Source organism: Pogona vitticeps, chromosome 5 (genome assembly GCF_051106095.1).
Source record: "Pogona vitticeps strain Pit_001003342236 chromosome 5, PviZW2.1, whole genome shotgun sequence".
NCBI lineage: Eukaryota > Metazoa > Chordata > Lepidosauria > Squamata > Agamidae > Pogona > Pogona vitticeps.
In genome coordinates this window covers 54,075,725-54,103,005 of record NC_135787.1, presented here as the reverse complement: position 1 = coordinate 54,103,005, position 27,281 = coordinate 54,075,725, and the positions used below count along the sequence as shown (strand labels likewise).

At 39.8% G+C, this 27,281-nt stretch overlaps 1 long non-coding RNA gene across 1 annotated transcript; it reads right to left on the bottom strand.

Moving 5' to 3' along the window:
• Positions 1-1,863: 1,863 nt before the first annotated feature.
• On the bottom strand, positions 1,864-18,215 carry LOC110084270 (uncharacterized). The gene is made up of 3 exons (XR_002301459.3): positions 18,060-18,215; positions 12,675-12,788; positions 1,864-10,679 (listed from the first exon to the last, which is right to left on the bottom strand). It is a non-coding gene; the product is annotated as an uncharacterized LOC110084270 (long non-coding RNA).
• Between the last annotated feature and the right edge of the window lie 9,066 nt (positions 18,216-27,281).

Genomic DNA, 27,281 nt, shown 5'->3' with positions numbered 1-27,281 from the left:
TCTGCCATCAGAGTGGTATCATCTGCATATCGGAGGTTGTTGATATTTCTTCCGGCAATCTTAATTCTTGCTTGGGTTTCTTCCAGTCCAGCCTTCCGCATGATGTATTCTGCATATAAGTTAAATAAGCTGGGGGACAATATACAGCCTTGCCGTACTCCTTTCCCAATTTTGAACCACTCAGTTGTTCCATGACCAGTTCTAACTGTTGCTTCCTGTCCCACATATAGGTTTCTCAGGAGACAGATAAAGTGGTCAGGCACTCCCATTTCTTTAAGAACTTGCCATAGTTTGCTGTGGTCCACACAGTCAAAGGCTTTCGCATAGTCAATGAAGCAGAAGTAGATATTTTTCTGGAACTCTCTGGCTTTCTCCATAATCCAGCGCAAGTTAGCAATTTGGTCTCGAGTTCCTCTGCCTCTTCGGAATCCAGCTTGTACTTCTGGGAGTTCTCGGTCCACATACTGCTGAAGCCTACCTTGGAGGATTTTGAGCATAACCTTGCTAGCGTGCGAAATGAGTGCAATTGTACGGTAGTTGGAGCATTCTTTGGCACTGCCTTTCTTTGGGACTGGGATGTAGACTGATCTTTTCCAACCCTCTGGCCACTGTTGAGTTTTCCAAACTTGCTGGCATATTGAATGTAGCACCTTAACAGCATCATCTTTCAAGATTTTAAATAGTTCAACTGGAATGCCATCACCTCCACTGGCCTTGTTGTTAGCCAGGCTTTCTAAGGCCCACTTGACTTCGCTCTCCAGGATGTCTGGCTCAAGGTCAGCAACTACATTGTCTGGGTTGTCCAGGATATCCAAATCTTTCTGATATAATTCCTCTGTGTATTCTTGCCACCTCTTCTTGACGTCTTCTGCTTCTGTTAGGTCCCTCCCATTTTTGTCTTTTATCATGTTCATCTTTGCGCAAAATGTTCCTCTAATATGTCCAATTTTCCTGAACAGATCTCTGGTCTTTCCTTTTCTGTTATCTTCCTCTATTTCTTTGCATTGTTCATTTAAGAAGGCCCTCTTGTCTCTCCTTGCTATTCTTTGGAAGTCTGAATTCAAGTTTCTGTAACTTTCCCTATCTCCCTTGCATTTTGCTTCCCTTCTCCTCTCTGCTATTTCTAAGGCCTCGTTGGACAGCCACTTTGCTTTCTTGCATTTCCTTTTCTTTGGGATGGTTTTCGTTGCTGCCTCCTGGACAATGTTACGAGCCTCTATCCAAAGTTCTTCAGGCACTCTGTCCACCAAATCTAGTTCCTTAAATCTGTTCTTTACTTCCACTGTGTATTCATAAGGGATTTGGTTTAGATTATACCTGAGTGGCCCAGTGGTTTTTCCTAATCTCTTCAGTCTAAGCTTGAATTTTGCTATGAGAAGCTGATGATCAGAACCGCAGTCAGCTCCAGGTCTTGTTTTTGCTGACTGTATAGAGCTTCTCCATCTTTGGCTGCAGAGAATATAATCAATCTGATTTCGATATTGCCCATCTGGTGATTTCCATGTATAGAGTCGCCTCTTGTGTTGTTGGATCGCCTCTTGTGTTGTTGTGTTGAACTTAGATGGACCAAATGCCCAATTCCACATTATCTCGAGGATCATTTATCAGGATAGGCCTTTCTCTCAGGCCCACCACCTTCAGAGATGTGTTTGGTGGGGATATGTGAAAGGGCCTTATCTGTCACTGCTTGCAGACTTTGGAAGTCCCTCCCAGAAGAGCCCTGGCTAACTCCAACTTTGCTGTACTTCTGCAAGCAGACGAAGCCCTTTCTGTTTAAGCAAGCTTTCCCTTAGTGACTGCCTCAGTGAGGTTTTTAGATGGATTGTTGTGCCTTACCACTGTAAATGTGCTTTTGGTGTTGTATTTGTTTGCTTTTATTTAGTGTGTTATTTGTTTGATCCTTTTAAGTATTTGTATACTTAATGTTTTCAGCTTTACCTTTTGTATTTTAATGATGTAAGACACCTTGGGTCCTTTTTAAAGAGAAATACAGGGTAAAAATATTGTAACCAAACAAAAAATTGTCATCAAATAATCTGCATTATATGGAATGAATAAATACAGAAATAAATTCATTCCATATAATACAAATGATTCGATGACAATTGTAGGGACTAGCTTATCCATGAGGAAGCAAAGGGTACCTCTCCCTTTAGACAGAAGTATGGAAGACTTTGTTATTCCATTGTTATCCCCTCATGTTGACTGTCTATCCTAGTGGCAGAATATCATTCTTTGTTTTAATTTGAGTTCGTTTGCCCCTGTCTGTCAAGGGCAAGTTTTGCAGTAAAAGAATCAGCTGAGGAAGTCATTCAGAAGTCCCCTTAGGTTATAAATTTTTTAAAGGGCATATCTGATCATAGATACTCAGTGCACATGACTGAGTGGCATCTATTCCCTGGTTACACCGGCAGCAGATTCTGACTGCTAATGCTCCCGGAGTTTCTTGAGCATTCATATTGCACAGCATCCTTTGGCTTTCTACTTCTATTCTAAACTTTTTGTTTTTCAGACAGTTGAGCTCAGTGAAGTGAAGATTATTTGTCATTAAATTCAGATTATTTACATCTCAGATACAAGTATTGAATGTATGGACATAATCGTACACATCTCTCCCCCCCCCCTTAAAGGTTAAAAAAAAGATTTGGAAGACTGTCAGTATCACACCATTATTGGTTAAACCTGAAGTACGGAGTGTTAAAAAAATTATCTGAATTTATTACATTTCTTTTTCCGATTTCTAATAAAGATTGACATCACCATGCCATCATTTATCCTCAAGATGCTGAACAGCAGTTCTGGAGAAAAAGAAGGATTTCTGCTTGAAGCAACCTGGTGCACCTCGACAAAGACAGTACTTAAATAGAAAATTCATTTAAAACCTGTACCTGAAATTGACTAGATGACAAATGAACAAGCTCTGTGTCCTACTTAGCATTTAATACAACATAGTAAATCCATATAAATCAGGAATCCAGACACAGAGAGACAGTTTGCCATTTATAAAGCCAAAAGTTAAAGACAGAGTAGGCTTCCACACACAGTTTTAAAAATTATACCTGAAGTGCTAGTGACAGCTGAAATTGAGCTGGCGTGACTGGTCCCAATTTAACTCTTGTTTTACATGAACAACCTATTTCAACTCTTTTCTCATCAGAAGGGTCTGCTTCTTAAGACTCTGAGGAAAAACAAGGGTGTGGCAGGAAACGTTGGCATTGAAGGAAATCCCAATGTGCTATATAGGGACGGCCTCTGCATCTGTCGGTATAGAATTGCACTCTAAGGAGTAAACTACACATTGCACTGAGTGTGCAGCAGGAATTTGCTCTGCTTTTTTTATACTAGAGGAAACTATTCTGTGTGTGGAGGGCAGGGTTTATGTGTACCATCCCCTGATCTTTCCCCCTTTAGAATCCTCATCTGATACTTCTTTATTTCCCCACCCCAAACATACTATGCAACAGCTTGTTCTTGAAAGAATAAAGTGGAAGCAGAAAGAAACAAATGCAGTAAAGAATTGAGGTAATTTTGGGGTCTCTTTTGGATAGCTAAGTCATCACATGTTGAACTAATAATGTTGTAAAGCTCATGTACAAAAACAAATCAGGGAAAAAGTGCAAGGAAATGGATATAGACAGATATCTCAGCTAAAGATGTTTGAGGATTTGGTTTCATCCACATTTTTAGGAGAACCAACCCAATTAGCACCTCTTGAACACAGACTAGAATAAACTTATTATTCTTGGAACTATACACTATTTAGAATTGGGTGATTCAGTTCTCTGCTCAGAAAACTAATCAACATGCATCTAAATGTGGATTTTAGGACAGGATGCTTACCAAAGCATGTATTTTCGGAGACGGTAATACAGAAAATTATGTGAAGCAGTATGTGCCTGTGTTTCGCATTTTAGAATTACATCAGATTAAGATTGAACAATTAACACATTTGAAACTTATATGCACTGGAAAAAGACTGATCTCTCTATCCCATACCTCAGGCTTTGTACCTTAATGGCTATTTTGACTAAACTGCAGGAGTGTTGCATAGGGACAGGTTTTCATAAATTGCAAGTTGTTCAGCATGATGCAAAAGAAGAGAAAAAAATCAAAGTTAAACGAGAAAGTAATTTCTGTCACAGCATATTATATTGCAAAAAAAGAGACATTCTGATTTTTAAAATGACCCAGAAACTGGTACTGTATATGTGACTATCTTTGTCATTAGCCTTTAATAACTTCATGCTTACAATTGTCTGCTAAAATCAGAAGGGATTTTCTTTTTCACTCTTATTCTATGAAGGACTGACGTTAAGCTTCTGACAGGAATGTAAATTCACTTTTGTCTTTGCAGTCCAGAACGAAGAACAAAAATATTTTTCTCCCTGCCAAGAAAGACAAATGAGGAATTTCTAGGCACGTTCAGTTCATTTCTCACATTTGCAAGAATGGTATCTACCACAGAATTCCACTCTTTCTCTTTTGCTGTATCCTCTCTCTAGTGGGAAGACATTTGCGCCCCATTGACTGGTGGTTGCTGGTATCTTGTCTGGAAGAACATCTTTGTGTGGTCTCTGGTGGTGACGTGATGTGCATTAGGGGACAGTACTGGAGACTTTATCTGCTTTTGTGTGGTGGTGTGGAGATTTTGCTTTGTAGTTGGTGCTGGACCTCTTTGGGTGTTTCAATGGGTCTGCGTAGATATGATGACAATTTTTATTTTCTTTCTTTCTTTTTTTATTTTCCTCCTTTCCCTTTCACTCACCTCACCATTACTTTTTTATTTACTGTTGTCTGCTTTTGGAGTAGATAGATGTTCCGTTACCTTACCTCTACTTTTTCAGAATAGGTTTAAAGAGTTCCAAAGTTGTTGGGAATGCCAGAAAACACAAATGAGGAAATAAGACATGAATGACCTGAAAGAGCCTTTCCCTTTCATATAACATAAATAGTAAAAAAAAAAAAAATGAATATGAATGAAAATGAAAGAGGCACCTCCTGAAAAAAAAATCCCCAAATGAAAGAAATGTGAAAAATGTCATTGTGCACATGCCTATTCATCACTCCTCTATTTCTTTCTTTCCTCTAGAAACCAGTGAGTCTTCAGAAGCTCTCATGTGGCTTTTAATATGTAAGGCAACATACAGCCTGATTTCAGGTGTACTTTCAAGACTTTTATCCTATAGCATTTCTTGAGGATGCTTTTCTCAGTTGCCTGTTATTATTACCTTTCACAGCATTCTTCTCTGGAGCATTGTTCTGCCAGGACCTTCTTCAAAAATATCCCACAGTTTTGGTTGGCACTTCAAGTCATTTGAAGTTATCTACAGAGAATTGTCCTGTACAGAAGCGAATGGTGTTTCCATATGTGCCTGGATATATGCATTCCATGCCCTTACATTTAAAATAATGAAAAGCGGGGGTGGGGAGTGTGTTTGCATTTTCAGATAAGTTTGTTTCAGGAATTTTGCTCTTGCTGGTGGTCAGAATAAAATTAGAATACAAACATTTTCTTAAAAAAATCAAACAACTAACTTTCTTCTACTGCAGTGGTTGCATGTAGTATAATTTTCATGTAACAATTTCTATAACACAGATATAAAAATAGAATATGCTTCTGTGGTTTTTCCTGATATAAATATGTGACTATATGCTAGAGTCCTGCACATAAATAATTCTGAGTCTTGAAAATCTGTTATTATCACCAATAGAGATTCATTGATTATATTAAAATACAAAATAATATCTCAGGCAACAGAATTTGGGATGGGGCATTCCACACACACCCCTTCTATGTGCAGGAAAATAGATAGCCTAGAGATAATAAGACTTCATATTTTTTACATCCCAAGCCCATGAAGAATCCAATATCTAACTCTAAAAGAAGCAATATATGTGTTGTAATATAAAAATATGTTTCACAAAAGTTGTCACAAAATGGATGCTGTTGATAAAGATGATACTTTCAAACCAATACACCTGTTTGTCTTGTTGACCAAACTACCTTCAATGAAAAATGAAGGGACTGAAACAAGTCAACAGGAAGCAAGTTAGATAAATGCAGAAATATATTGCTCCTGTATTTGCAACAATATGTTCACAGTCTTTCAAACAAGATGACTGTCTGCATTCATCTTCCTTCAGGATTTGCATAACTATTCAGACTAAAATTGGCTAGTGTGATATATACGTTCTAGAAGACAATTACTCTACTACTTTGAATAAACTAAAATAGATGTTAATACATAACTGCTTGTTATGTGTTGCAAAGGGAGTTCTCCCCAAATTTTTCTTTGGTTTTGGTATAAAAGAGCAAAACCAGCAGAACCAGAAGTGTCAGAAAAGCCCGAGTGTGATCCATACTGTGATTTCAGAAAAGTGGGAAATAGATTTTCAGAATTAAAACAGGAAGTTTAGTTACATGACTCAGTATGTGTGCAGAAAGGATTTGTGCTACAAATTTATAAAAGCACTAATAGGGGCAGCCCAAACAAAAAATTATAATTTTTAAACTGGGCTTCAGATCAGCACCACATTTGGTATAACTGTAGCTGATTGATTTTGCCCTTGCTCTGTGTTTGGGCAGTCAAAACCAGTCAGTTAAATTGTGATTTAAAAAAATATAAAACTATCCCCCCATTGAGGAATGGGTGATGCTAGATGTTCTTGAATTTAAAATAGCTCATATAAATTTTAAAAGACCAATCTTGCTTATTTTGAAAGAGAAGGTTTGGCCCTGCTTGCTTTTTAAAATTTGGGCAAAATCCAGGCTCCGAGAGCTGAAATGTTGATCCTTAAAAAAGGCCTTCCGAAGGGAAAGATGTGACTTTGTTATAAGGCTAAGCATGTGTGTAACAGGCTTATCAGCAAGAGTGTTGAAAATAGATACAATGTTGTAGCTTCCTGTAGAGAAGGCTGTAGGGCAGGGAAAGGTCATGGGAAAGTCAAAGAGAGGTTTTCTTTAAAGACTGAAAAAGCCCACATTTTCTCAGGATTTCTGAGACCAAAGAGTCTCCGCATATAAGTTTTCAAAAGAGGAATCAGCTCCATGTCTGGGGCAACTGAACTAACTAACTAACTAACTAACTAACTAACTAACTAACTAACTAACTAACCAACCAACCAACCAACCAACCAACCAACCAACCAACCAACCAACCAACCAACCAACCAACCAACCAACCAACCAACCAACCAACCAACCTACCTACCTACCTACCTACCTACCTACCTACCTACCTACCTACCTACCTACCTACCTACCTACCTACCTACCTACCTACCTACCTACCTACCTACCTACCTACCTACCTACCTACCTACCTTTTGACTCTATAAATCAGGACAAGACTATTCCAGCCATCTTGTCACTTTACAATTAAAAGTCCCAAGTTGATATGTGTCATTAATTCACTTGTGATGTGTAGTGACTATGAGTTAAAGACCTTCCAAATGTCCAACCATTAAGAACTCTGATCAGATCTTGCAAACCAACATCCCATGTTAGGCTTTTCTCTCTTCCTACTGCCTCTCCTTCCTAGCAATATTATCTTTTCCAGTAAGTTCTGTTCAGATTAACATATGTGGCTTCCTTTATTGAGTCAAGTGGAGTCTCATGTTAAGTGTTCCTCTTTTCCTACTCCCCCTCTTCCTCATCAATTTTTCCCAGCAGTATTGTCTTTTTTGGTCAGTTCTGTATTCTCATTATGTGTGCAAGATAGGATAGTCTATCATTATCTGAATGTCATTCCCAGTTTTCTAAGCCCTGTGCTCACATAGTCCCTACTTTCTTTGCACAAAGAGCATAATAACTGTTTGATGTATGATGAAAATTAATTTGTCACTAAACAATATTTTCAAGGTGTCCTCCAAATCAGAATGACAAAGATAAAAGATAAATATATTCGTGAAGGCTTTCACGGCCATGATCTAATGGTTGTTCTGGGTTTTTCAGGCTCTTTGGCCGTGTTCTGAAGGTTGTTCTTCCTGATGTTTCACCAGTCTCTGTGGCCGGCATCTTCAGAGGACAGCAACCTGTACTCTGGTGTAGTTGATTTGGGAGTGCCAAGCCAACTACACCAGAGTACAGGTTGCTGTCCTCTGAAGATGCTGGCCACAGAGACTGGTGAAACGTCAGGAAGAACAACTTCAGAACACGGCCAAAGAGCCCGAAAAACCCAGAACAACCATAAAAGATAAAATCTGGGAGAACTTCTGTTATTTGTTGATCTATTCATTTATGCAAGCCATTCAGTTAGTTGTGAGTGCAAAACATTTAGACTATTCTTTTGTCATTAAAATTATAAATCAAATCTTAAAATATGTTGTGATTAGGTTTTTCTAAAAAAACCTTGAAACATAAAGCCTCACATTATTGTTCAAATGATAAAAAGACTATGAGGTCCCTGTTCTAAACTACATTTGCTGTTGGACTGAGATTAAGTGTTAGTAAATTCGTTTATTTAAAAACCTCCCATTTATTAATGTGGGATATTATTTCTCTGTACCTACAATTCAAACACAAGGAAATTGTATGATGTTGCTGCACAGTATCATGCCAGTAGGAAAAGGGATGCCAAACTTTACATAGCAATTGGTAGCCTGAATGTTGACAACACCCATGTCAGCAGTCAAATGATCTGTGGGACACCCTCTTGTGCTCACTACCATTTCTTCTAAGAATTTTAACTACTTTGTGGCTCCAAACAATATATAACTAGAGAACTTGTTGAAAAACAGCACTGCTAATTGCTTTGTGTTTGGGCAAGAAGTGGTCAACTGATAAACAAGGAGTCACCTATTGGGATTTTCCTTTGTTTGGTGTCACCTTATGAATAGTAGAGAGCACAAGAGGGTATCCTGTTGACCATGTTGCTTGCTGCCTTTGGTGTTGTCGACATTCAGACTGGTCTTTGTTATGCAAATTTGACATTTTTTTCCTGCTGGCAACATGGGCACTATATTGTGCAGCAATATCAGTCCTTTTCTTGGCATTTTGAACCATAGATACAGAAACACAATATCCTACATTCATAAACCCACGCTTTCTTGAAGAATCGAATTGTTACCTTATAGAATGATAATTTCAATTATTCCCTGCCTGATAGCCTATTCCTTTACTGATGAACCATTGCTACTTTGTCTCACATCTGTATCCTCACGTAGTCATGAAGCAGTTTGTAAATATGACAGTTGTATAGTCTCACTCTTCAATCTGAGAAAGTGGACTTGATCCATGAAAGCTTACATTAAAATATAACAATCTTTAAGACACCATGTTTTTGCCTCGTTTGTTCTGTTTGATATGCGTACTGCTCATCATTATTGTGATTCTGTAATACAAACAGAGCTGAGCCCCATGGCACAGTGGTTAAACTCCAGTATTGCAGTCAAGCCTCTGCTCATGACCTCAGATTGATCCTAACTAGTTCACGTATTTGGCTCAAGGTTGATTCAGCCTTCCTTTCCAGGTCAGTAAAATGTGTACCCAGCTCACTGGGGAGGCAAGTTGTTGTTTGCATACTTATGTTGAAAACTACCCAGCAAATATTCTAGCAGTGTGGGATGATATAAAGGTGAGAACAACAAAAGAACAGAAGACTCAAGATTTTACCCATAAATAACTGAATCTGGTGCCACTTTATCACAGGTAACTAGAACTCCAGTGCAGGCTTCACATGTTTTGTATGTTTCCAGGTTTTGCCCACTTCTTTTGTACGTTTTTTTAAAAAACAGACATCAGAAGTTGAAAACAAAACAAAAAATTCCAACAAGTCTACTGTTTTTGCAATTTTCCCCACCTACACAATGTGTTAAGAAAAAAATCTCAAGCCATTTTTTGGCAGATTGTAAGGCCAAGCAGCAGAGATGAGATCCTCCACTGTCATCATTTGGCATCATTTGGGTTGGGAGAGGCACTGGAATTTGTAGCAAACTCATAATATACAAAAAGTGTACATCAAACTTTAACCTAAGCATTACTGTAGACTTACTCTAGCTGTAAACCTTAATGTTAATTCTCAGTTTGGAATTCTTATGGTGTCACAAATTACTGCATCAGTATGAATATATTTTTTTATTTTAAAAGTGAGAATAACAGCAAAAGAAGACATTTTCTACTCACTGGGTCAGATTATGAGAATGTGTTTTTTCTTTATTTGGAGCGTTACCCCCAACCCTACTGCAACAAAAAACCTTCCACCTTTGGCCCCAAATCCCATTGTAATTTTGGGTAAAATAAGAGGTCTTTAATACACACACACACACACACACACACACACACACACACACACACACACACACACACACACACACACACACACACACACACACACACACACACACACACACACACACACACACACAAGTACAAGTTCTTAATACAAAGGCATTTGTTTTGTTTTTCTAATGTTGCTGATTTAAAGTGCTTGAGCAGAAAGGGAAAATGTTGTCATGGTTCATTTTTTTTCCATTGGAATGTCTTGATATGTCCAGACACTCTTTTACATCCTTGCACACAACTCTCTTGATGAAGACTTTTTGTTCTTTTAAAATCCTGGCAGAAGAAGATTAGGCTAGCTACAGCTTCTAAGTCGGCATGTTTAGTAGAATGCTTCACTGCAGTCTTTCATTGCTGCTTAGGGCTTCATTTCCATGCCAGCTCTATCCCCATTTGAGTCCTTAGAAAAAAATACATTTATTTGCTCTACTAGGTACAATTTACATAGCATTTAATCTTCACAGTTTACAACTTCTAGAGAATGTCTCCCTCACAGGATCCCTTGAGTTAAATCAGCATAATTTCTTTTGTTCAGAACTGAATAGGCAAGAAAAGTGGAACTGAGGTGGAAGAGGATTTGAGACAGTGCCCTCTCCAGTTTTACAGAACTCTGGTTAAGGGATAAGGTAAAGGTAAAGGTTCCCCTTGACAATTTTTGTCCAGTCGTGTTCGACTCTAGGGGGCGGTGCTCATCCCCGTTTCCAAGCCATAGAGCCAGCGTTTTGTCCGAAGACAATCTTCCATGGTCACATGGCCAGTGCAACTTAGACACGGAACGCTGTTACCTTCACACCGAGGTGGTCCCTATTTATCTACTCGCATTTACATGCTTTCGAACCGCTAGGTTGGCGGGAGCTGGGACAAGTGACGGGCACTCACTCCGTCGTGTAGATTCGATCTTACGACTGCTTGGTCTTCTGACCCTGCAGCACAGGCTTCTGCGGTTTAGCCTGCAGCGCCACCACATCCCTGGTTAAGGGATAAACTAGTCCAAATCCAATTTAAAGATTATTAAGGAGGAGGAAGGAAAACAAGGAAGTTTCCCATCAACAGGTAGGAGTGGACAAATGAAGCAGGCAAATTGAGCTTGCAGAAAGAACTAATAAGTCTCTAGATTGGTCTTGCCTACAGGGGCTACTATATGTCCATATAAATAATAATAATGCTAATTTCTAAATGTGCATCTATTAATAAACATTGTATGAACATTTCACACGCACCTGTCTTCTACTGAGGTAATCAATACACTTTCTTTTTTCTTCTCCCTTTTGTTGAACGAATGTGCTTCCCCCTTTATATGTGATGCTCGTCCCAAAAGGAACAAATGCATGCATTGAATTATATGATAGTCTGCTTCCTCTGTAAATGTTATCTTTCCATCTCCAATAAATGAGACCAGCTCCCAAAGGTAGCAAGGAGAGGAAACACCACTGATATCTCTGACCAGATAACTGCTATCTCTAATCAGAGATAATAGCTAGGAATCCTTAAGGAGGGCAGGAACTAAACATTTGTAGTAAACCAAGGAAAATGCATTTGCTGTAGGTTGGCTGCAAATAGGAATGGCCTAGCTTGTAACACAGCCTGAAGTACAGCACTCTTTTGTTTTAATCCAGTGTGCACTCCGTTGCTATAGGCGTGCAAGGAGCTGGGTATGATATCACCTGATGAGAATAGCATGCTCTGCTCTTATTCCCCCTTTAAAATCTTTTTAAAAATGTTTTTGTGTGCCTGCTTAGGATGCACAATTTTAATTACAGGTTAATGCAAATGGAGATGCAGAGGGGGAAAAAATCTTTAAAATGATGGTGGTCAAAGGAGGACAAAGGGCTGGCAAATGGCGATGGTGGGAATGGGACAGACAGAGAGCTGATGGGGGAAAAGGTGCAGATACTGTGGATATATCAGTAAAAAACAGAGCAGAAAAGAATCTGATCAAATGCCTTTTAGGCATTTCATCACTTGATAGGCTTCACATCACTTGATATGGCAGGAGTCACTGTGGATTCAATCCATCGTAGTTTCAGCTTTGGCTACTTACTGCTGACCCCAGGGCACAGACAGCTCCTACAGGTGTGATCTGGGAATATATTGGTCAAGTAAAAAAGGAGAATAAGTGGAGGTGGGCTCCTGGCCAAATCACTGGGTAGAGATTCTTTTGTCAGCAGATCAGTTAGGAACTTGATAATATCAGAGTTACGATTATGCTCGTGACTTCATTAATCCCAGAAGGACTGGAGAAGAAGGCAGACCACTCCTTCCCTGGGAATTTTCTTACCTCTTGTGAAAGGGGTGTCAGAGTCTCATTACTTAGTACGAGAAGTTTTATATCTGTGGGCAGACAGAGCAAGCTGGATTTAGAAAGTGAAAAGAAAGTCCCCCCCCCCCCATATACCTTGCAGTCTCCCAATACTGCTCTATTTTCATCCTACTCTCTCCTAGGGATGCAAATCCTCATTGGTCAGGTCCTCCCACATCTCCTTTTCCCAGGCTGAGGCATTTTGTTCCACTGTCAACAAGAGAAAAACATGAGAGTGGTTGATGTGTGAAAATGAAGCAAGATAGTGCAAATAACAGAAATAATACTGAATGCAAATTGCACATAATGCAGAAGAGTTCTATATTCCTGCATGGATTTTTTAAGGATTAAAGTAGTGGGGGGCATCTTCAGGGATTTTCTTTCTTAACCATCAGACAACCTTCTATGCTGGGAAAGAACGCTAGTTTTGCAATGACAGTTTCCACAATTCGTGGAGATAATGATAAGAAAAAACAGTGCTCTTTTTCATGCTTTCATCTGGAGGCAATGACTCCCACGTGGTCAAAAAGTCTCTCTTTGAGATGTCATGCTAAATCAAAATGGCCTACATCTATGATAGTTACAAATTCAGTGAGTACTGTTTACTTTCTGAACATATTCAACCTTTGTGAATTGAAAGCAGCTGCTTGTGGTACAACTCCTGGAGCAGAAGCTTGTGGTATATCCTATGCAATGCAAGATGTGTTAAGGGGGTCAAAACTTACCTTTACCTGCTGTGATGTTTACCCATCTGGCCCTTGCTTGTTTCACCAAACACAGAGCTCATGCAAGTATCTCAACACATCTTTTACCTCCCTGCCACCAGTTGACCTCTGCCAACACCCTTTAATTAGAAAGATTGAGGTCCAAGCTGAGTATAAAGTTGAAAACACAGGTTTATTGATTACAGTTTGCTTAAAGAGGTTTTTCATAGACTTTAATATATTCATTTGATTATTAATAACTTGTTTCACCCTTAACTCTTTTAGCTCTCTGTAAGTTCCACACTCTTAACTCCTAACTCTGCTACCTCCTCTAACTACCACAGACTAACGTCTACTTCAGACCCTCATCTCTGACTCTCAGTCCCTTCTCATGTCAGACTCTCCTCTCTGACTTAAACTGATTGCCTTTTCTCTCTTTGACTCACCCCTCCTCCTGGTTTCTCTGCCTCTGCCTCCCAACAGCTCCTGTTGGTGCAGGCCAATACCACTATATATATAGGAAGACAGGGTGTTTGCTACACCTGCTACAACTGATATCTACCACCATCACATAATGCCAAACTTACTGCTGGATCGTAATGCCACTGATATGGAGAATTACATTTAGCCATTGCATTGCTCATCTCTACAAATATTTACATTAATTCTTCATTTTAGGCAGAAAATGAAGGAAAAAAGAAATGACTGGGAATGCAGCTAAAGTAAAATCAGTGCATACATTGAGAAGATTTTATTTGTCTTGCAGTTTTCAGGGTTGATCATTTTTGGAAGGATCTCAGAGTGGGTGGCTTTTGAGGATTGTTTGACAGTGAGCCAGCTGCTAAATGGTGCCAATTGCCTTCCTGAACTCTGTGCAATAAAAATGTCAAAAAGAACATGTTCGCTCTAGGGTATATATCCTGTTCCAGAGCTATACAGAGAGCCCTTGACTGAATTAATCTAAGTTGCAAATAAATAAATAAAAATGGTTTGCTATTTGCCAGATGGGATCTACATGAAAGGGAAAGCATGGGGCTGGTCTGTATCAACTAAAATAAAACTGAGATGTTCCTACATTGAATTTGAAATATGACACAAACGCTGAAATCCTGTTGCTTAATAAGCCAGAACTACAGTAGACTTATTGAATCAATTGAACTTATGCAGGACTTGATTCATTAAATCCCCACTAATTCAATGAGCCTACTCTAGTTGTGATTTACTGCACTAAGCAAAAGGATTTCAGCCAAGATGGTGTATTATGAAAAGCAGTACACACTGGCTTCAAAGTTTCACCAGTAAACCAAGGGACAATTGAATTTCCATGAAGAGCTATTCCAATGCTTGTTTTCCTCTTCCCTCCGTGTTACTTTTTCCTTTTCCTGTTTATTACTCCCTATCCTTCATTGATAACCTTCAGAGTTTTGGAACTGTTAAATAACTAGGACAATCTTGCTTGTTTGGAAGTCATTAACCAACCATGTGCACAATCTCACTAAAAGTATATTACTGCATTTAGAGATGGAGATCAACTGTGTTTAATTCTTTTATGTATCTGGTTTTTGGAAGCATTATCATAAAAGGTAATAATATCATGTTTTCTTATTGTTATTAACCTACCACAGTGCTTCTGATTTTAAAAGTCTGATTCATGGAAAGCAATTTTAAATTGAATATGATTATTCATATACTGTAATAATGATAATGCAATAATAATGTTAGACACATCAAAAATGCATGTGTCTGTTCTATAAAGTAGAGGAAAGAGAAATTTTTCTTAAGATATGACATGATATTCATTTTATAAAATTAATGAACAATTTAACAGTCATTTTTCAAGACCCACATAATTGGTAGTATGTTAATCATTCTAGATTCAAAAACATCATTCTTTGTCATTGACATAATTATGGAAATGTATAGGTTAAATATATAGTAGGTTCACAGTTTTGAAAATATTTTATTTCCTATGAGTGATTATTCAATTGATTATAACTTTGGATCAATTTGCTGATGACATTCTGCTGCCTGCATTGTGTACTTTTCAAGCCTCTGTTTGGATCGAGTCTGATCCACTGCTGAACCTCTTCTGACACATACGAGCCGTATCTAAAAAAGGTAGGATGTCCAATTGAGTTCTCAAGCCCTTTATCTAAAACATTTATCCAGTCTTACAACTTCTTCCCCTGATTTTGATTACTGTCAGTTCTTTTTATCTTTCAGACCTAAACAAGAAGAGAAACAGCTACTCCAAGACTTTAGTAAATGTGGCTTGAATTAGTCAGTCAATAGCTCTGAAACAGTGTTAAGATCACACAATGGCCAAAATCCTGTTGCTTACTGTAGTAAATTGTGTTAGAGTAGGCCCACTGAATCAATGGAGATTTACTGAGGGAACTCCTTCATATTAATTCACATGGGCCTACTCAAACTTTTGCATAGTAAGTCACAGAGTAGGCCCATGTGAATCAATGGAACTTATGGAGGAGTTGACTCACTAAACCCCTATGGATTCTGTGGGCATACTCCAATGTGATTTACTATGATAAACAACAAGATTTTGACCAGTGTTATAAAACCAGATCTTTTTTTATTTCTGGAACTTCATGAAAATGAATCTCTCTCATGATACTGGAGTTATTTTAAAAAACATATCCACTACAAATATCTACCTATAAAATTCATCAGGTTTTCTTAAACAAGTTACCATCTAAACAAGCTCACAAAGTGTGGTAACAGATTAAACAAACAAGCTACTTCAAACTGCTTGGAGGAAAGAAAGGACAATACAGTGGTGCCTCACATAGCGACGATAATCGGTGCAACAAAAATCTCTGCAAAGCGATTTTGTCGCTATGCGATATTAAAAAGCCCATAGGAATGCATTGAAACCCCTTCAATGTGTTCCTATGGGCTTCAGACTCACCTTTAAGCGAAAATCCTCCATACGGCGGCCATTTTTGCTGCCCGGTAAGCGAGGAATCCACCCCAGAAAACAGTGGGCGGCCATTTTTTTACCCGTGGCCATTTTGGAACCGCCAATCAGCTTTTAAAAAATCATCGCTTTGCAATGATCGGTAAGCAAAACAGGGTGCCGATCATCGCAAATTGATTCCCATAGGGAACATCTCAAAGTGATTGCAAAAGCAATCGCAAAATCTTCATCGCTATGCAATTTCATCATTAAACGGGGCACCCGTTAAGCGAGGCACCACTGTATAGAATAAACCAGTTATGAATTTCACTCTCTTCTTTCTCAAGCCCAAATCATCAACTCAATAATAATATTAAAAAGTAGCAATATATGCCTTGATGAAAATAGTTTGCAAAATCTGCTCAGAGTAAGTTTTTGTGTTTTTTTTATCAGCAAGGAATGGGGACAACATGCTGAATCTTACAACATTTCACAGGCTGGAGGAGCCTTTTGGCAGCCCTAATTGCAACCTTGACATGTTGCAAACAGTCCTGAACTGCACTGACGATTCTTTGTTTCTTCAGTGTCCAATAAGGTGATGATTATGAACTACCCAAATGATGAATTGGAATATTGATGGCCCGCCTACAACTCAGACTGGATTTATAACAATAGATGAGATGGACCCAGGCCTCAAAGACTTTCTGTTAATTATGAAATGGTTTGGCTTCTGAGACTAGTAATTTAAATCATTTTCCCATCTGATTTTCTACAACTGTGTCACCTTTTATTTTTCTCTGCCTTGTAGTCATTTCTACTTTTGCTTTCTTTTATCCTGTGATGCAGTCTGTTTGTTGATCTGCTCTTTGCCCTGACTTTTAGAAATAAAACTCCCTTCACATATGAATGTAATAGAAAATCAGGAAATGCAGATCTGTATTCTCTTCTTTTCTCTCTTTTTTTGGTGATACATTTCTTCCTTTTAGCCAGTAGAGACGTAGCTATTAAATTTGTTAAATCGGTATTAGTTATGTGTATCAGAAAATTCTTATATGTAAACCAGCACCAGACCACAGTTTATAATCCTGGTTTACAGTTACACAGTATCATGAAGAGTGGACAAACTGTGGCCACAGGATGCAGGTGGACTCTTTCATTTCATTCCTGGAATTCGATATCCAGAAATAACAATTATTATAATAAGCATGGGAGTATCATTCTAGGAAATAAACATCAAATGCTTCATTGTTAATTCAAGATTATTAAAGTAAATACAGAGTAGAATAATTATTTTTCAGAAAAATATAAGAATCTCTCTTTCAGAACTAAATAGTTTTAATTAACACTCACTGAAGAGAAAAAGCTATGAAACTGAGAAGATGCTATATAAGCAACAGAGAAGCCATGATTCAGAGCATCAGTTCTCATTTCATTTCTCTTTCCTTTTTAAGCCATATTAAAATCTTTTTTAAAAAATTCCTTCATTAAATCTAAAACCGTAATAAAAACTTTCTCTGAACTTATAGTACATTAGTGTAAAAATTTTTTTTAAAAAACAGCAAATCCATCATTCTAATCTATGAAAATTACTTTTTAGCTATTTAATTTTAAAAAGTGAATTTGGAAGGTGCCCACGCCCTCCTATTGTGGCCACACCCTTCCCACCTGGGCCCTGCCCCCTATCCTGTTTTTTCTGCAGCAAATGCTGCCTCTGGACATAAGCAGTTATGATCAGAGTGCAAAGGGCAATGCCCAAAGCCAGGCTAAGTGGGGACACCAGGGAGCCATTAACCAATGCTGAAGGAGAACCAAGAAGAACTGGCAGGATATCAGTTATAGCCTCTTTATAAATCAAGGTCTTACCAGGTCAATAATGCAGGCAGAGGCACAGTCACGAAGCAGTTGGGTCACGTTGGTTGGAGAGCCATCAATCAGGGGAATAAGGAGTATTGGGAGCAAGGCCAGACAGAAATACACCTTGCTCCTCAGCAGCATCATGATGCTTGGAATCTCGCCCAAACTCCCTCGTACCAGCTGCTGTTAATCAGCTACTCATAGTGGCTTTAGCTGTAGCTGCTGACCTTGCTACAGCTGGGCTTTGCTCTGTTCACATTCCTAGGGACTGACTAGAGAATCTTTTTTTCCAGGGCTTCATCTCTATCTGGAAACAATGAGTCTTTTCGGGGCAGGACAGGCTCTATCTTGGGTGTCCCTGGTCTGGGTTTGCTGGCTGATCCTTATAACCATCCAGTTGACACATGTCATCCTCTGAGAAGGAACATCCCAGGTGCCATGACACTTTGCAAGGGGTGAACATGTGAGGTGCCAGCAAATTTGGAGAATAGCTCTCAAGCCGTTCAAGTTTGCCCACACCCTGGTTTGGATGCAGTGCAAAACTGTGGCTTAAGAAGCCCAGGAAGGCTTGCCTTGACATGCAAGAAAAAAGGGAGGGAAGAGGACAAGGAAGGATCCAATTGTTTTGAATCAATGTCATGCTATAATATTTAAGGCTAAGGAGTGAGATAATGACTGCCATGTGTCATAGACCTGTATGTGTGTGTGATTTCTCACTGGGTGCTGTCAATTTTAGCCCTATTCAGGGATGCCTTTATCTGGCTTCATCAAATGGAAAAGAGCAGCTAGCATAAGTCTCCTTTGCTGCTTTTTCCATATGCACATGGACAAGTCTGAAGAGAGGTTCCTGCTCCGACATAGGCTTTATATGTAACAAGAACCCAGGTTTTCTGGAGTTCTTTCTTATAAAGGGAGCCTACGCAAGAACTTCACCTCTTTTGAGTAATCCTTGCTCACATACAGCAGCCAAATTCCTGACTAGGGCTTGTTACAGGGATCACATAACCCTCTTGTTACAGCAGCTCCACTGGCTGCTGATCCATTTCTGGGCTGACTTCAAGGTGTTGGCCCTAACAAATAAAGCCCTGAACATTGTGGGTCCAAGTTCTCAAGAAATGCATCTCCCTTTATGAGCCTGTTTGACTGTTTAGATCATCAGGAGACACCTTTCTCTTGTTCCCACTGCCTTCACAGGTATGTTTTTTTTTGGGGGGGGGGACTTGGGAAAAGGTCTTCTTTGTTGTTGCTCCAAACTCCATCCCACAAGAGGCAAGTCTGGCTCTCACCTCTGATGTCCTTCGGCAAGCAGGCAAAGACTTTTCTCTTTAGGCAAGCTTCCCTGAGGGACTGACTGCTTGAGTGGTTTTTTTTTTTAATGGATTGTTGTGCCTTACTGCTTTGAATGTGTTTTGGTGCTACTTATGTTTTTTGTATAGTATTTGATCCTTTTAAGTATCTGTATACTCACTGGTGTCAGCTTTTATTTTGCCTTTTAATGAGGTAAGTTGTCTTGGCTCCTTTTAAGGAGAAAGGCAGGGTAAAATATTTTAAATAAATACAATAAATATGCAGAAAGTGAATGGCGGGCAGGTCTAGCTTTCCTTCTTTATCCATGTTGACAATGGCAGATAAGGTACCAACTGAATAGGGCTTCTTTCAAATCCAGAATGAGTGGTGAGCACTGAAAAGGCAGCCACAAATAGATAGGGTGTGTGTGACTGCCACTGCTCCCCCTCCCCGTGTTCAGCAGCTGGGAAGTGCTCAGACAATAACTCTATGAGTTCAAGCTTGAGTTTTAAAATCCTGACAGCTTCTATTAATAGAACAGAATTTATATTAACTGTCCCCTCTCCCACATCCCCAGAAGGTTGAGTTTCTGACACTAACCCCCCCCCCCAGTCTGTCCAAGTGGACCCCAGCTGACTTCACTGGGTCACTGAAAGTCCAGGTCTAGCAAAGAGGGAGAGGAAAATGAGAACCAATCCACATCACAGTTCTTTTAAGGAGGAGTGGTAGAACTGGGTGAGGTGGACTGAAGTCTACCAAGTCATCCCTGCCAGAGCCTGATTTGGTGCTCCTATCAGTGTTTGCAGTTGAGTTAGGAACTGAAGCTTCCATTAGGCATCAAAGTTGTAAAGGCTGAGGTGGCACAGGACCTCCAGTGGGTTGTGATGCTGGCCCTCCCATGGTCAAATGAGGTGACTCCAAATGTTTTCTATCCCACCTTATATCTCCACAAAGGTCCAGAAGATAAGGTTCCACTTCTTGGACACCTCCTCTCACATTATCTCCTCTTCCAGCCTAATGACTACCCTGAATCCTCTAGCTCCTGTCCCTTTACCCATGCCACCACTTCCCTCTCCAGCTGCCCTGCATCGGGCTGTTGTTCTTTCTCTAGCTGTGGTGGTACCTGCCTGCCTGCCAAGGGTCTGGGAGAGTCTCTCCCCAGCTCCCCAGAGATACCTGAGGTGACCCTCTCAAGAGTGTGGCAGGGAAAGAAGCAATATTTTTTTCTCTTCTGGTCTAGAATGAGTGACAATGCTACTTTCAGCCAGAGTCTGAAAAAAATTACTCTTTTTTTTAACTACAACTCCCAAAATCCTCCAGCCAGCATTGAGAAAGATCCTGGCTGAATTTCTTATAAGAGAAATTCAAGCTCTGCTATGTCTGTAGTAAGTTACAGCAACAGGAACACAGGGTTATGTCCTGTTTTCTTCATGAGGAATTTAAATTACATATTGTTTCTCAGACTTTTCTGTTGTACCAGTTATGATGTCTGTGGAGGAGGAATAACCCTGAGGATTGTTTTCTTTAACCTTAGATGAGATGGTATGAAAAAATAATCAAGGTGGAATGCATTTGAAACCCTCTGTCTAAATCAATATAGGCACAGTCTGTCTTTGCAGTGATAAGGCAGGAAGATACAGTCTTTCCACTAAACGTAAAAGCGGTAGGAGTTACTGGTTGAAGTATAATCAAAAATGATCTCCCAAACTTCTTTTTTTCTGGGATGAAGCTTCAATCGATGATCCTGGCGCTTCAGATTATCTATCAAACTCAGAAAAGCTGTTGCAGGCAGCTAGGACCTCTAATCAAATATTGACAGATGAGATCTTCAGGGTGATAAAAATAGATTTAAGACCCAGAGTGACGAGAATCATAGTCGTCCAGTTGAATTCTGAGACAAAGTGTCCGATATAGCCTAAGCCTAGGCATCTATGTATTAAATTTCCTAAATATAATAATGCTTATTTAATGCCAACCAGACTCAGCATATTAGTTGAACCTCACCCAGTGAACATTTTCCTCAGGGACAACAAGATGTTAATTATATACAAACAGATGATTGAAATGGGTTCTGCTACATAAGGCAAACATCTTTATGAATGGGATGTTAATAGATCCATTGAAGTTCAAATCCTAAGGTGGCATTTCACAGAGGGTTTGTGGGCTGATGTAAAATGGATGACTCTTGGGCATGTGGCATCCATTTTAACATGCCTCTGGATGACTCCCAGATTTTGATGATGGATTTACATGACACATTTGCCACTCATTGAAATGGATTGTTTTGCATTAAAAAAAATCTTTTAGGTGTTGTTTTTTGTCAGAAGTTTTATTTTCAGAGAGGAATGGAAAGTAAACACGAGCCAACAGTTCTCAACATTTTTCATTTTCATTTTTGTTAGGAACATTTCTGAGAACTTCCTTTTCCTTAATCTCTGGGGTTGGGGGAGAGAAAATGGCAGAATTTATCTCAGAATTATCTGCCACTTTCTTCTGAGGTAACAGTCATGTGTCTCACTATGTCACAGATGGCATGAAAATTAGTGTAATTAGGCTGAGAGTACAAGTCATACTAACATACGTAGCAGTAGCCACATTAGACAATAAAAAGAAGCTACTTACTGCCACTGTTAATGGGAAGCTGCACACCATGAAAAATGCAGGTAATTCTTTGTGTCTTTCTGAGGTAAAAATGGAAGGAAATGGTCTCTCCACCCTTTCACTGTCCACAAATAGGGTACAGTATGTTAACAGGTCAATTAATCAATATGGTGGAGTTTTACTTGACAGGGACTGAAATCCTTTGTGTGCAGCTACACCACGTCAGGATGAAGATGCCATGAGCCTTGGCCTTTTTTCCTGAAATAAAAGATTTCTGGTTCCTGCTTCTGGAGGTCCTGAGGAACTCACTGGGGTCAGGTATATGACAGCCGGAGAAGGAATCTTCAATTTCCAGAAATCACTATCGCTGGTAAAGTGATTCCAGCAGCAATGATTTTTGGAAAGTAAAGACTTTATTTATTTTTATTTATTTATTTATTTTATTTATACCCTGCCTATCTGGACTACTCATCTTCCCTCTGTCCTGCAGTCCCCACAATGTAAGAGACTCTACAGGAGTCTCAGGATGGGAAATCAATGTTTTATTTCAAAAGTTGCTGGGGCTGATGATATTATGAGCCTTATGAAGTACGGCTATGCAGACACAATTTCAGTCATGGACAGTTATAAAGAGGTGGGTTGAAGGGCTTTGTGTGTTTTGTTTTGTTTTCAATTGACCACGCATGAGCCATAAATATCATCCTCCAGGTGCAGTTTCCCACTCATGAAGAAGCTGAGATGGAGAGGAAGATCAATGATCAGAAATTTCAGAGCACTGTGAACTGAAAGTAGGAACAGACTGGAAAACTACAAAGAGCAATTGAATTGTTCTCCCGGTGTTTCATATCTGTTTGTAACATAGATGGAGCCCTCTAGAGATGTGTATTGATGTCTGTGTACTGACCAACACCTGTACTACAGTTTTGGGAAAGAGGGATCTTAAGATTTTTAAGGAGATAAAGAAGTGGCAGAGGAGAGAGAGAGAGAAAGAAAGGGTAGGAAAGAGAAAATCTACCTCTCTGAGGTCATGATTGGAAGTCACAGAGGGCTAGAAGAAAGTTGTGATATAAATAATAGACAGAGAAGAGGAAAGAGGAACAGGATGCAGGGATTAACAGATGCCTCTCTCTCTCTCTCTCTCTCTCTCTCTCTGTGCTACATTGTATGTAGTTATTATTTTGCTTTTCTAAATTTTGTGAGTGGATTTGTGACATAATGAAATAGTGTTTTAAGTATGCACCAGTCCTGAAGGATGAAATATTTCTTCTCGTATCTCTAACAGAAAGTGCTGTGGTTCCATTTTATGTCCTTGAAAAAGGAGAGCTATAGATTTAAATAACCTAATGAGTGGGACAGAGTAGCATAAGAGAGGAGACAGAAGAGCAGGGAAGAACATATAAAACATTTGGCATTTATACACAGTTCCTCATTTATGTGCTGTATCAGATCATGTGAAGTGAATATCAAGATCTATTTGCCTTTTACTGTAGTGTGCTGACCTTGATACTCGTTTGTTATCAACATTGTTCAGGTCTACAGCAACCTGTTAGGAATCAATAAATCATTGTCTAATAAACTTCTGGCAATAATGGTTTTCAGAGCCTACATATTTTCTAAGAATTTTTTAAAAAATAAATTGGACTCCATATTGATTGTATGGAAGGGCACTGGCTGCAAGACACAAAAGGGCTATGCTTCTATTTTGGTCACTGTTTGGGTTATTCATCCATTGTGGATGAGTTCTCTTGCACGTACATTTTAAAAATATTTCAGTAGTAAATGCTAGTAACAATCAACTTTTTGATAGAATTTGCCAAGAAAGAAAGAAAAAGGAAGGAAGGAAATAGAAAAAAGAAAAGGAGGCATGTCTATTATAGGTGTATTCTTTCTTTATTTTGACTACAACTCCCAGAATTCTGTGGGTAGGACAGTCAATGGCCATGCTGCCTGTGGAATTTTGGAGCCCAAAACACGTAAATGTGCATATCTCTGATGGCTGTGTTAATGCTAATGCTCTATACCAGTGGTCCTCAACCTTGGGCATCCAGATGTTCTTGGACTTCAACTCCCAAAAATCCTAGCCAGAAGAGGTGGTGGTGTAGGCTTCTGGGAGTTGTAGTCCAAGAACATCTGGAGGCCCAAGGTTGGGGACCACTGCTCTATACAGTTCGGCACTGGTTAACTGCTAATCTCCGCTGTGATTTGGATTTTTCTGAAACTGAACCACCCGGTTTGGCCTTCCTCAGTATGAAGTAGTTCTATTTGGACATTGCCAGCCAGAAAAATAATTGGGCTTAGGTGGCACCATTTTTTAAATAGGTTTATCCCAATAGCAAGATGGCATGGGAAAGGTAGACCAACAGAGCATTTATTGTGGATCACTTTGGAACACATTTATAGTGAAAGTGAAGATCTTAAGGACTGTAGGATCTATAGAAGATTACCTCTCCCCTCCTGCCTTTTAGAGTTATCTGACTTGAATTTGGGGGATTACCTATACTTAATAGGATGGGGCCTAAAAAGAACTCTTGAGCTCCAGGTGGTTGGGTCTCTCAACCAAGAGGTTACCAGCAGTTTTTAGATTGATTGTTATGCATTTCTGCTTTTACCAGATTTTAGTACTACTTGTGGTTTCCATTTTTGTGTTTTCCATTTCTTAGAGTGCCAGTTGTCTTTTAGGTTTTTTAAAAAATATTTGTATACCGTTTGTTCTTAGCTTTAATATTGCCTTTTAGTGATGTAAGGTGCCTCTTCATATTCATTGTTCTTAGCTTTAAATTTTGTCTTTCAGTGATGTAAACCACCACTGTATATTCATTGTTTTCAGTTTTAAATACTGTTATTTCAGTGTTATCTTTCAAGAAGAGGGGTAAAAATATTTTAAATAAATCAACCCAAAATAGAACATACTGTTTTCAGTCAAGTCAGGAGTTGGCTCACCTGGAACATGGAGACCTGGAGGATGGAGCTATTCCAAACCTGCTATATAGTAAGAGTTCACCACAGATCATATTCATCTTGCTATGGTGCTCATCCACCTGTACTTAAACTTTTTATTTTGAAATGGGAGGCAAAGAAAATTAACTGTTTGCGGAGAACAAAATTGGCCAGCTTGTGGACAGTCAGTTTTCAAAATGGAATTGTAAGAGAGTTAGCATGTTTTAAAAACTCCTGGGTGTCCAAACTGGCTCGTGAAATGAGCAAAGAGAGGAGAGCTGGAACATTTGGTGGCTAGGGATTACATTGATATAACGGCCATTATGGAAACCTGGTGGAATTCGGAGAACCAGTGGGACACTGCAATCCCAGGCTATAAACTCTATAGGAGGGATAGGGAGGGGCGTGTAGGAGGTGGGATGGCCATCTATGTCAAAGAAGGGGTAGGATCCAGCAGAATGGAGATGATCGGCAGGTCTGACTCCATCATAGAATCACTGTGGGTTAAACTACCAGGCCCAAGAAGAGACGTGATTTGTGTGTGTGTGTGTGTGTGTGTGTGTGTGTGTGTGTGTGTGTGTGTGTGTGTGTGTGTGTGTGTGTGTGTGTGTGTGTGTGTGTGTGTGTGTGTGTGTGTGTGTGTGTGTGTGTGTGGCTATCATCCTCCAGATCAAAAACTTGAGGGGACCTTGATATGAGGACACAAATCAGGGAGGTGTCCAAGAAGGACAGGATAGTAATAATGGGGAACTTCAATTATCCTCACATTGACTGGGTCAATGCATGCTTGGGTCAAGAAAGAAACACTGGGTTTTTTGACATGCTAGGTTACTGTTCCTTGGAGCAACCTGTCATGGAGCCCACGAGAGGACAGGTGACTCTGGATTTACAGTATATCACAGAAGTGAGTACACCCCCCTCACAGTTCATAAATTTTTAGTATATCTTTTCATGTGACAACACTGAAGAAATGAAACTTGGCTACAATGGAAAGCAGTGAGTATACAACTTCTATAACAGTGTAAATGTGCTCTCCCCTCAAAATAATGCAACACACAGCCATTCATGTCTAAACCGCTGGCAACAAAAGAGAGTACACTTCTAAGTGACAACGCCCAAATTGGGCCAAAATAGCTGTTTTCCCTTCCTGGTGTCATGAGATCCATTAGTGTCACAAGTCTCAGGTGTGAAGTGGGAGCAGGGTTATCATTCTCACTCCCTCAGACTGGCCACTGGAAGTTCCACATGGCACCTCATAGTAATAACTATCTGAGGATCTGAAAAAAATGAATTTTTGCTCTACATAAAGATGGCCTAGTCTATAAGAAGATTGCCAGAACCCTGAAAATGAGCTGCAGCATGGTGGCCAAGACCATACAGCAGTTTAACAGGACAGGTTCCACTCAGAACAGGCCTTGCCATGGTCACCCAAAGACGCTGATTGCCAGTGCTCAGCTTCATATCCAGAGATTGGCTTTGGGAAATAGACATATGAGTGCTGCCAGCATTACTGCAGAGGTTGAAGGGGTGGGGGTGGGGTCAGTCTACCAGTGCTCCAACCATACGCCACATGCTGCATCAAATTGATCTCCAGGGCTGTCATCCCAGAAGGAAGCCTCTTCTAAAGATGATGCACAAGAAAGCATGCAGATGGTTTGCTGCAGAGAAGCAGACTAAGGACATGGATTTCTGGAACCATGTCTTGTGGTCCAATGAGACCAAGATAAACTTATTTGGTTCAGATGCTGTCAAGCGTGTGTGGCGGTAATCAGGTGAGGAGTACAAAGACAAGTGTGTCATGCATACAGTCAAGAATGGTGGTGGGAGTGTCATGGTCTGGGGCTGCATGAGTGCTTCTGGCACTGGGAAGCTACAGTTCATTGAGGGAACCATGAATGCCAACATGTACTGTGACATACTGAAGCAGAGCATTGAGAGAGACTGAGCTGCAGGGCAGTATTCCAACATGATAACGACCCCAAACACACCTCCAAAACTACCAGTGCCTTGCTAAAGAAGCTGAGGGTAAAGTTGATGGACTGGCCAAGCATGTTTCCAGACCTAAACCCTATTGAGCATCTGAGAGACATCCTGAAATGGAAGGTAGAGTTGCAAAAGGTCTCTAACATCCATCAGCTCTGTGATGTCATCATGGAGGAGTGGAAGAGGACTCCAGTGGCAACCTGTGAAGCTCTGGTGAACTCTATACCCTAGAGCAGGGGTTTTAAACTCAATTTACCTGGGGGCCGCTAGAGACAGAATCTGGGTGAGGCTGGGCCACATCAGATTTTCTGCCAAGCGGAGCAAGAGCCCGAGGAAGCTGCCCGGGAGTTTCCTTAGCCGACAGACAGGTGGGCCGGCTGGCAGGCTGCAGTTCTGGATGGAGGGTGCAAGAGGTGCTGTCTT